At 39.2% G+C, this 10,890-nt stretch overlaps 1 pseudogene; it reads left to right on the top strand.

Annotated features, from left to right (window-relative positions):
* Positions 1-4,003: 4,003 nt before the first annotated feature.
* LOC146344920 (ATP-dependent translocase ABCB1-like) overlaps positions 4,004-10,890 on the top strand; it is a 216,791-nt pseudogene continuing 209,904 nt past the window's right edge.

The following is a 10,890-nucleotide window of genomic DNA, read 5'->3' as shown; positions in this document are numbered from 1 at the left end:
GTTCCATCCCATTCTTAACCCTTTCAGACACCAAGATGGCTTCTTTCGCTGTCACAATCATCCGAACACAGCCTAGATGTCAAAGGAAAGGATTCTAAAGTAGCCTCCCTGATATGCTAATGCACAATGTGTAGAGATTCCTTGTTCAGATTATATTTAAGGATGGGACACACATACACATATTGTAATCTAAAGCAGTATAGTACAGGAATCATTTCTTTTGCATATTGGAAGATGGTATTTGCATATGGCAACTCTTATGAATACGAGGATTCAGATCTTGTATAAGGTTTGTTTTTACTGTCTGAATCTGTTTAAAAAATCTTGTTATGTGTTACCTCCAAAAACAATAAAGTGGGGGGGGGGGTCAGAAACCAACAACGCTCAGCTTCAAGTCTATAACAGCATGGTTCAAAAAGATGGGATGGGTACACAAAGAACCTATAGGTAAATTTGCATATATGCTCCATTAGTTATTCACTGTTTATGTCTTGATATAAACAAATTGCATTCCTTTGTAATGCATTGTAAATTGTTTGGTTACCTTTGTGCAGAGCAGGGCATCCAAAGCATCACACCTGTCCTTTGCAGTGAGGATAGATTTGAAGCCCCTTCTTAGAGGGAAGAGCCTGAAACCCAGACTGTATCACCAACTGCTACTAACTGCCCGGAGCCAGGAAAAATGTCCCACACATATACCAACATATCCCTAATTCTATTATACCTTTGTATGGATTTTAACTGTAAATATATATTTTTTCCATTTGGTAGATCACAGGGATTCTTATCTTAGTTTTGTGACTTCCTTTACTATGTCACAGATTAATTTTCTGAGTATTTTGGTTTCAAAAGAGAACCATTGCCTTGCCACTATGATGTACAAAAAAACCCTGATAAAATATATTTCTGAGATATTGCAGCTATTATCCCACACATTTGAAAAATAATGTCCCCTTTAGCCAGGAATAAACACAATTGTACTAATACTCAAGACTATATTAAGGAATCTCAGAACTTTGTTTTGTGCAATCAGTAATGACTACGGGCAACTAGTCATTGTTGTTTCCTCAAGAAAAAGCTAATACCAATAGACTTGTATGTATTCTTCCATTTAATCCAGTTAGCAAAAAATGACAAATGTGCATCCATTCCAACTGGCATTTGTTACAGGACCTTGCAGACTTTCCATCTAAACTAGTGATGGCTTAAAAAAAAAACTAGGAACCTTAAAGATTGGTTGGTATGCACAGTCCATGACTATTGACACACAATCCACAATTTATTGGGCATCTACACCATAGGGACATCAGCTGTGTGGTCATTGTATTTACACACACACATATTCCATAGTAGTAGCGGGAAGAGTATTTGCATTTCCAAATGTTTTGACCTGCAATACTGCAGCAGTTATTTATGTCATCTCATGCCCATGTAACAAAATCTACATGGGCTAACCTTAATGAAATCAAACAATGAAACATGGGCAAAACTTTAATGAAATCAAAGAATGGGTGCCCTGTTGGTCAAATATTTTCTTGAGGAACAGCATAAATATAACGATATTCTTTTTGGGTGCTGGAAAATGTAGACAATAATGAGAGATTATTAAATAGAAAGGAGCTATTTTGCATTTTCTCTTTTAAAAGTTTCTATGGCCCTCAACAGGGATGTAGATTTCTCTGCACTAATGTGAGTCTTTAAATCAGCACTCTAATTATTTTGTATGTGCAAGTTCATTATCTTTGGAATTTTAAGTTTCTGCAATATTTGCAGTATTTCTTTCCCTATATTTTCTAGGTTTTTTTTCATTAGAACTTTGGGTACAGTCATCACTTGGTTTGCATTGCAGTTTTTCATTAATCCTCTTTGAGTGAGTGCAGGACCAGGTCCTTTAGGTTTGCATGTCAATTGGTATCTGAGTTACAGCTGAAGGAGATTCCAACAGTCTGCACTCCTCTCTCTTTTTTTAAAATTATCAGTTGCCTCCTATAAACAGTGATGCTAGGAATTTAGTCTTTTGTTGCCATTTTTTTTAATCAGGAAAGTTTTGCTCCTTTGGTTTTTTGAAGATTTTCTACTTACCTAGAAAACAAGTAAGTCTCTCAGTTCTAGAATATCTGCATTTTCCTCTCAGCATTAGTATTTGTAGCTTCAAGGTTTGCAGTTTTGCTAGTCAACACTACATAGGAATCAGGTTATATTTCAGGGTTTTTCTACATGAGGTATTTATTGTATGCTCATCATTCCCTACTCACAGTTGTTTAGGGTTCTTTAGATGACATTGTGACCCTCCAGTTTTGCTTCTGTGTCTAACCAGCACTTTAGGTGAAGTTGTTTTTTTTTTAGAGTATGGAAAATGCAGCATTTAATTGTAGAAGCAAAAGAAATTGTGTTGTGTGTTTTTTCCCCTCGGATATTTGCACTATTCTGCTATACCACAGTGCCACCTAGAAGTTATGTAATGGAAAAACAGGAAAGGAAACAGTCCCCATGAAGTGCTTGGATCTCAGTTCCACAACAAAACCAAAAGCAGATACAGTAGATTAACAGCTGATTAACAGAAGGAAATGGACTATTGATTTGCAACACTGCCCATGGGCACCACCATTGGTGCCTGTCAGGCTCCCTGCCATATCGCTTGTATTGTTAATTTTGTTAATCTTCGTTATTTTTATTTCAAGAGTTTTAGCTAGGAGACTGGCATGCTGCAAGATGTAGTACAACCCTCCAATTCTATCTTTATTTCCCAGAATGCTTCTGGGCCTCACATGGGCTCCAGAGGCATTCTTATAAAATAAGAATGCAGCCAAGCACTTTGTTTTGAAGCATGCCCAGCCACACAGAAAAAAGAAAAAGGTAAGCTGGGGGGTGGCAGAGAGTTTCCTAAGGGTTTAGAGTGATGGGGAGGGAGGGCAGTGTTTGCCTACACCATGTGTTTGTTTTGCATGGCTTTGCAGATGTGTTATGTGCATCTGAATATCACTGGTTTGTTTTCTGTAAAATGAGTATTTTCTTGTGCTTTGGGGGGAAAATATTTGATTTGGTGTTTGAGGCACAAATTTCAACTCATGCTTGGAATAGCTGTAACCTGTTGGATTTGACTGGCGCAGTTGGATGAGAATCGTTTTTTATCAGAATTTACCTAAATTCACAAAGTTCATATTTGGGAGAGAAAGAACTTGGGATTTAAGCAATTCAGATGTGGGACAAAGTGAAACTGACAGATTCACCAATCCACAGTTGGATGCAACATTTTTTCTTCCCCTGTTAGAGTTCTAACCGCCTGGGAATCAGGCTTCCTGCATTGAGCAGGGGGTTGTATTTCACAACTTCGAATCTTTGAAGATCATGCCTGAATTAGAAAAAAAAAAACATCAAGGAGAAGCCTCGAATCTGTGAGGATAATGCCTTAATTTTTTTTAAAAAAACCACATCTGGAGCAGGAGATAGGAGGGGGTAAAACTTAGTCTCATTTGAAGGGATAGAACAATCCCCTGCTCAATACAGGAAGCCTGATTCCCAGGCGGTCGCCCATACAACTACTGACCGGGGCCGACCCCGCTTATCTTCCAAGATTAGACAAGAGTGCGCACATCCAGCCCTTTGCTTGTTGTTGAGGAAACAGGGGCTGCTGAGGAAGCTATGTGATCAGTAGCTGGAAGAAGACATGGGGCCATCGAGACATGTGATTGGACAGGAGGGAAATACAAACACGGCCGTATATGGACAGGCGGGGGAGGAGACTATGACCAGATACGGTAGCAAAGGCGGAAAATCAGAGCACATTAAGGGGAAATACTAGGATATTAGGGTACTGCATAGTGTGAAAGGCGGGCGGTGAAACCACATTGGAAGCGAAAAAAGGTGGTAAGTGTAGATCCAGCCTAATTGTGTTCAGGAAGCCACTTGCTTGCCTTGTTACACATCTTTTATAACATAGCTTTAAAAAAAGATCCTTTCCATTTCTTTACCTTAATTGCACTATAGAGTTGTCTGTATATGCATGCACAGTTCAAGTAGGCTAGATGCTTTTGAATGACATCAATGCAAACAATTACTTTCGCATTTTTAATTCTGTATATATCAATGTGTGTGTTTGTGGATGGAAGGAGATAGATAAATGGTATTCTCAAAACATTTGTTTTGCTAATTCTAATCTACCTTCCCAACAGGAGGGCTTCCAAGCAATGGCTGTGACAACCCTGCTTTCCAGTTGGATGAAACAGTTGCACAAAATAGTAACTTGAAGAACAAGAAAAAGTAGTTTTTTCCAAGCTCTTTAGTGTCTTTGATTTGCTTCAAATGACCTTAGTTTACTTGATATTCTGCTTAAATCTTTTTAGAAAGAAAAATGAGATGTCAAAGAAAGAAAAGAAGAAAAAGATCAGGATGGTTGGGTTTTTTGAGCTGGTGAGTATGTAATCTGCTGATCCGCGTTCTGCTTGTAATTTGGGGTTGGGGGTTAAATGTTACCTTCCCTACATCTACAGATCTGTGGAGAACAGGAGCATCCCTCAGGCTTATGTACCCCTTCTCTGCTCCCCTCACAGCACATAGATGCTAACCCTTAGGAGGTACCATGGTTATTTGATTGTACCAGTTCTTCCACCCCTTTGAATGGAAATGGATTTTGAAATGTCTTTTTCTAGCATTCTCAGCATTCAGGGCACAGGAAATCATATTTAAAACACAGTTTCCTTTCTCCTATGGTTACCTTTTACACACTCTGGGGGGAGAAGGGAAAGAATGACAAGGAAGTGTGTAAAAGCAAGTAATCCTAATCCTACAGTCCATAACATGGGAGATAACATCCAAACAGGGTCAAGATTTTATGGTATGTTAATTGACAGGGAGATATGTTTACTGACAGGGAAGATAATTGTTAATTGCTGGAGTATTTGACAGGGAGGGTGAGAGATGAACCCTGACTATGCACCCTGACTATGCACATCAGAGTGGGATGGCCCTATTAGCCCAAACCTCTCAGATTTAGAAGGTTCCCAACAAAGGCCCACAGGTGTAGAACCCTTATGTGTAAATGCACAGATAACCACTTGAAGGTAAACAACCTGTCACTTTCTGTTCAGTGTGTTTCTGCCAGGTCTACTATTCTGGTCTTCCTCCATCATTCACTCAGGCAAAACCTCCACCTTTCATTCACCCCCCCCCACCTCTCTCTCCAGCTAACAGCTGACACTATTAACTCCCCCACACCCTTCTTCCCCTCCTCTCAGCACACCACACTATTTAGCCCAGGGAGTCTTTGCAACATACACTGGCACTTCCAGCATGTGAAACTTTGTGCAGCCTTCCCCAGTCTTCCAGATGCTGGCTAGAAATGATGGGAAATGTAGTCCAACACATCTGGAGACTCCTAGATTGGAGAAGGCTATAACAGTGTGCTCTTTATTCAGTTTTTCATAAATACCATCCTACTTACTCAAAACATTCAGATAAGAAGTTTGAATATGTCTGACTATTTAATAGGCATTATTTGAATATCCTGCCATAACTTCAATCACATTTCCCCGTGTTTTCTATCAATGTAGTTTAGTTTCACAGATGGGCTAGATATCCTTTTAATGATAGTAGGAACTATCGCAGCTGCTGCAGCTGGAACTGGACAGCCACTTACAATCATTGTCTTTGGCCACATGACAAGCAGCTTTGTGAGAACAAGCCTAAATGTATCTACAGGTAAAAATCACAGTTTTTCCCGAAACTGGTTTTTGTTTTTTGTTTTTTAAGGATTCTGACTTTCTAGAAAGGGAGAGGCTGAGAAAATCATTGAAGAGGACAGGACTAAAAAAATACTATAAGTACTAACCATTTTTCATAAATAGAAGATCTTAATTTAGGGTACAGTCCTATAGGGATATGCGGCCACCTCCGAACTCAGAGGCGACCACCTATCCAATGCAGGTCAGGAGAAGCATGGAGGGGATCATTCCCTCCGCACCTCTCCTGCCATGCATTTGCAGCTAGACAGCCAATTTCGGCTGTCTAGCCGCGGGAAGGCAGAGCGGGGGCGGAGGCTGCAGAGGACACATAGGATGTGTCATACCAGCATTTCTGCCTCCCCCACCCCCGGAATGCCCCGTTTTGGCCTCTCTGTGCTCCTCTTCTGAACATGGAGTGCGGAGCTGTTCCATGCTGCCTGCGAGGCAGCGCGGAAGGTGGGGAAGGTCGGTTCTCCAGGAACTGACCTCAGAACACGGGCTCCAAGGTCGGTTCCCGGAAAACTGCATGACTAGCGGCCATAGGATTGCTCCCTTAGTCAAGAAAGACCTCTCCAGGTGCTCATATGTAATAAGAGAAATTAATCTTTACAGAAGGTTGATAAAACTTTACAGTAAGTTTCTTTTGGGAGAAGCCAAGGGCATTTATGGCAGCTGGATCTGGCCTGCAAGTACCGAATTCATATATTCTTCATATAAAATTATTTATTTATAAATGACTTAAATCTCTTTACTGGTTTCAACTGATTATTTAAACAAATTAAACAAATTAAAGTCACAGATTAAACTTTTATGTTGATAGAATTATAGTCCTGAAAGTACAAGACATGTATCCCTACTATAATAAAAAGAGGCATTAGCCGAGGTGAAGGCTGTTTTGAAACTTGATCAGGAAAAGAATGGTGGCATTTGGTAGCTGTTTTGACACTTACTATGTGATAAAATACCTCCCTAATCTTGTCATATGACTATTGCTGCAGTCTGTTTTACAGCTGGTGAACAAATTAATAACTCAGTAGGTCCGGAAGCAGCTACAGATGTAGAAACTCAAATGACCAGGTAAGAAAGAACCTGTACAATTATTGCTTTGAAGAGCTATTATTTCATGTTATGCTGTATATTTGAATCTTCCTAAGTGAATCTGCAGTTGTGTTTCCGCTAGTACCAAGTTATATTGAACCTGCTGTATCTACGAGTTTTACAGTATGTTTGTTACTTAATGAAAATGCTTAGTTAGAATCCCAGCCTTGTGTGAATGTCTGCCTTGAATTGTTTTCTGTGAATATTAGCAAAGAGCTTACAGATTTTTATAATGAAGAAAGGAAATGTATTTGCAATGTGACCAAGAGAATGCTGCTCGCCTTTCTAACCTTTGTGAGCTGCCTTTGGACCTTGTTTGGCCGAAAGGCAGCATAGAAGTAAATTATAACATAATACCTTATTGATCCTTCATATCCTCAACAGGTATGCTTACTGCTATGTCGGCATTGGCTTTGGTGTCTTGCTCTGTAGCTTTATTGAAGCCTGGACCTTTGTGACCACTTCTGCAAGACAAATAGGAAGGATACGTGGTAAGTTCTTTTTTGCTGTACTTCACCAAGAAATGGCCTGGTTTGATACTACCCAGATTGGAACACTGAATACTAGACTGACTGAGTAAGATGTTACTGTTGAAGATATAATTTAGGGAGCGAGTGGAGTAGCTGTCATATACCTAGAAGATGACTAGATTCTTGTTCTTAGAGTCCATCAACCTGATCCAGTTTGGGGCCAGATATCTATGTTACGCCATCAGTTAGCCACATTCACAAATGGGTATTGTGTACTATAATGTACTGTGTACATCTTCCTCCTTCCTGACCAAACAGCAGGAGCATTGGATGTGCAGCCATGTTCAAAGAAGTCAAAATCCTGCCAAGTGGCTGTTTGTAAGGAGGATCAGGGATTGGATTCTCTCCCTTGTTCCCACCAAACAGTGCATAAGGAAGGTTTCATTTTTTTAAGGACTCCACCTGTACACTCATTGTCTATGCTCAAGGAGATGTCCCCAAGATACTTCTGTTAATTAGCTTACCACATTAGACCTTCTTTATACATTTCTTCCTAATGAATGTTTATTCAAATACTAGTGAATATGATATACACAATATCAATTATTACTGAATATGTCTGAATATTGCCCACTGTGGAAATCAGATTTGCAAGGCAGGTTACACTCAAATGTAGATTGTCAAAACATCAGATGGTCAATATTAAATTCTACAATAGTAAATGCTCCAATAGTAGGCCATACATCAGACTCTTGCATGCATGGGTTGCCCCATTAATTTCACCAGAGAGCAGATTCATGTACACAGAGGAATGTGTATGTGGATTTGTTTTCTCCATTAAAATAGAAGGAGCAGATCTTACAAAATGTAGGACATCTGTATGCACTCAAGAATCCTACCCTTCTAGAAATCACTACATTGTGGGGTAAATCTTAACTCTTGGCAGTTTTCAAAACCTGGCATCTGCAGGAGTAACCATTAAAGAAGATTTGACGAGGAGGCAAAAAGATTTGTCCTTTTTTCAGAAGTAACTTCTGAAGGCTTAAGTCACTTGGATGCCTTGAAGAAAACTTGGAACTACTAATCGTATATAGTGGAACACAGTAACAATATCCCCTTAAATTTTTGGATGCTGTATTTGGTTTTTATGTATGCTGCATCTCTTCTGTTTTGTTAGTAACAACCCTGATCATAGTTGATTCTTCCTCCTTTTTGCTCCAATCCTATTTTCTAGTTCAAGAAATTCTTAAAGAAAGGAAAAAAAATTGAAATGTTCCTCCAAACAGTAATTCCATGAGACAGTTATCTGATTTGCACGTAACTTTAACACGTGGTTTATTTAATTCATGATTAATCCATGGTTTATTGCCCCATCCAGGGTTTGTCTGGCAGATGATCAAACAAACCATGGTTTGTTTTCTCAATCCCTGCGTTGGTTGTTTCCCTCCTCCTTTGCCTGCTCACTCCCTCGATCCCAAATGCCTTTGTGGCACTGTAATACTGGCATGTAGAGTGGCTGTTTTTTCCTACCACTCTTGCCTGCCACCTCTGTAGCCTGGCAAAACAACCCAGAAACAAACCACAGTTCTGGGTTCACATGTAACTGCCACCCAGAGTGCAAAATCCAACAACAAATCATGGGTTCTCTTTCTGGGTTGTTCGAGGGTTAACAAACAATGCTACATTCGTGTGGCTGGGTTCACACATCATGACAACACAGACTTCAACAAGCTGTGGGTTAAATAAACCATGAGCTAGCATTATGTGCAAACCAGATCAATGTGCATATGACTACAGAATGACTGTGCTTCAAAACATTGAAGTATTAGTAAATATCCCACCCCCGCCGGCCAAAAAAAGGTAAGGTATTTTTTCCTAATAACTATCCTTACAGTTTACAAGTGCAGGCTTACAAGGAAACAGAATTAGTTCTTTAAAACCTGAGAGGTTTAGGTTGGTTTCTGGATCCACAAAATACTAAAAAGCCGTATCTAAATTCTAGTTCTTCAGCACTCTGAATCTATAGTTAGCATAATATACTGGAAATGAATGTGATTAAAAACAATGCCATTCATGATTTTGTCTCTTATTTTCAGTGATATTAACACCATTCATGAAGGCATTGGAGACAAGATCCCCATAATAATCCAGTATTTGACCACATTTGTAGCCGGATTATCATAGGATTTGTGTACAGATGGAAGCTGACCCTGGTGATATTGTCTGTTAGCCCTCTTCTTGTTGCATCTAGGGCTGTGTGGTCATATGTAAGTTGCTAGAGCTACAAATCATGGAACCATAGAATTGGAAGATACCTCAAAGGTCATCTAGTCCACCCCTGATTGATTCAGGAAATCCATCACTACAGAATCATCAATAGGTGGCCATCCAGCCTCTGCTTAAAAACCTGTAACAAAGAGTCCACCACTTTCTGCAGCAGTCTGTTCCTCTAAATAGCTCATACTATCAGGATGTTCTTCATAATGTTTTCTCTAAAATCCTTTTTCTTTTTTGTAGTTTGAAACCATTCATTTAGGCTCTCACTTCTGGACAAACAGAAAACAAATTTGCTCCATTATGTATATAGTAGCCCTTCAAGAGAATATGTAAATAAATCAATGACAAAATTAAAACATACATACATAAAGAGCTCAGTTTGCATTTCAACATGCTGTTCATGCACTAAAGTGTTTTACAAATTTTGTCTTCCATCAGTCTTCAAAGTTGTATGACTCAGTACCAAGAAACTGTCCTAATCCTTTTAAGGACTATAATTAACCATTTCTAGAAAAGACAGAGCTAGTTAGTTTAGTGGTTAGAGTGTTGAACATAAACCAGGGAGACCAGGATTCAAGTTCCTGCTTAGTCATAAAACTTACTGGGTGACCGTAGGTCAATTATTTTCACATGATCTATAGCAAGGATCATGTACCTCTGTCTAAGCCCATTAGAGGAAGGGTGGAATAAATATGTAATAATGATCTTCCAACCATGTGCCTGCTGTAATGAATGTGAATTGGTAAACACGTCTGTATTATAACTGTGGAGATTCCGCGAGTGGTATAAGTAAATAGTTCTCACCCTTTCCACCCTCCTTTAATTTGCAATATTTAGATCAAATGTCGCAATTCCATTTTAAAGTCCGTATCTTTTAAAATAAATCTCTTAACCATTTCGCAAAAATCCAAATTATCAACTTCAGTGAAGTAAACCAATTAAGAGATGTCCTCAGTGCTAAGAACTATATGTACAAAGAATCCATTCTGTAAGTGTAAAAAAGGCCTTATTCAGGACTGGAATTAAAACATATCAACAAAATACATTTGTAATTCTCCATTGCGTGAAACCTACTAGTTTATGTGTTAATTTTACAAACTGACTTCAATCATTTTTCTTTACCAACTCTTGTCAGGGTTGACTACCAAGGAGCTCTTGGCTTATGCTAAGGCAGGTGCTGTGGCAGAAGAAATCTTGTCAGCCATCAGGACAGTTGTTGCTTTTAATGGACAGGCGAAAGCTATAGCAAGGTAGGGTGGCATCTATGTGCATTTAGAAAGCTGCCTTATACCAAGCCAGACAAATGGTCCATCTAGTTTGGTATT

The sequence above is a fragment of the Heloderma suspectum genome, chromosome 5, assembly GCF_057233095.1.
Source record: "Heloderma suspectum isolate Gila_16-S chromosome 5, 16-S_ref, whole genome shotgun sequence".
Taxonomy (NCBI): Eukaryota; Metazoa; Chordata; class Lepidosauria; order Squamata; family Helodermatidae; genus Heloderma; species Heloderma suspectum.
Note: the sequence above shows the minus strand (reverse complement) of the source record. Positions and strands in the feature narration are given on the sequence as shown.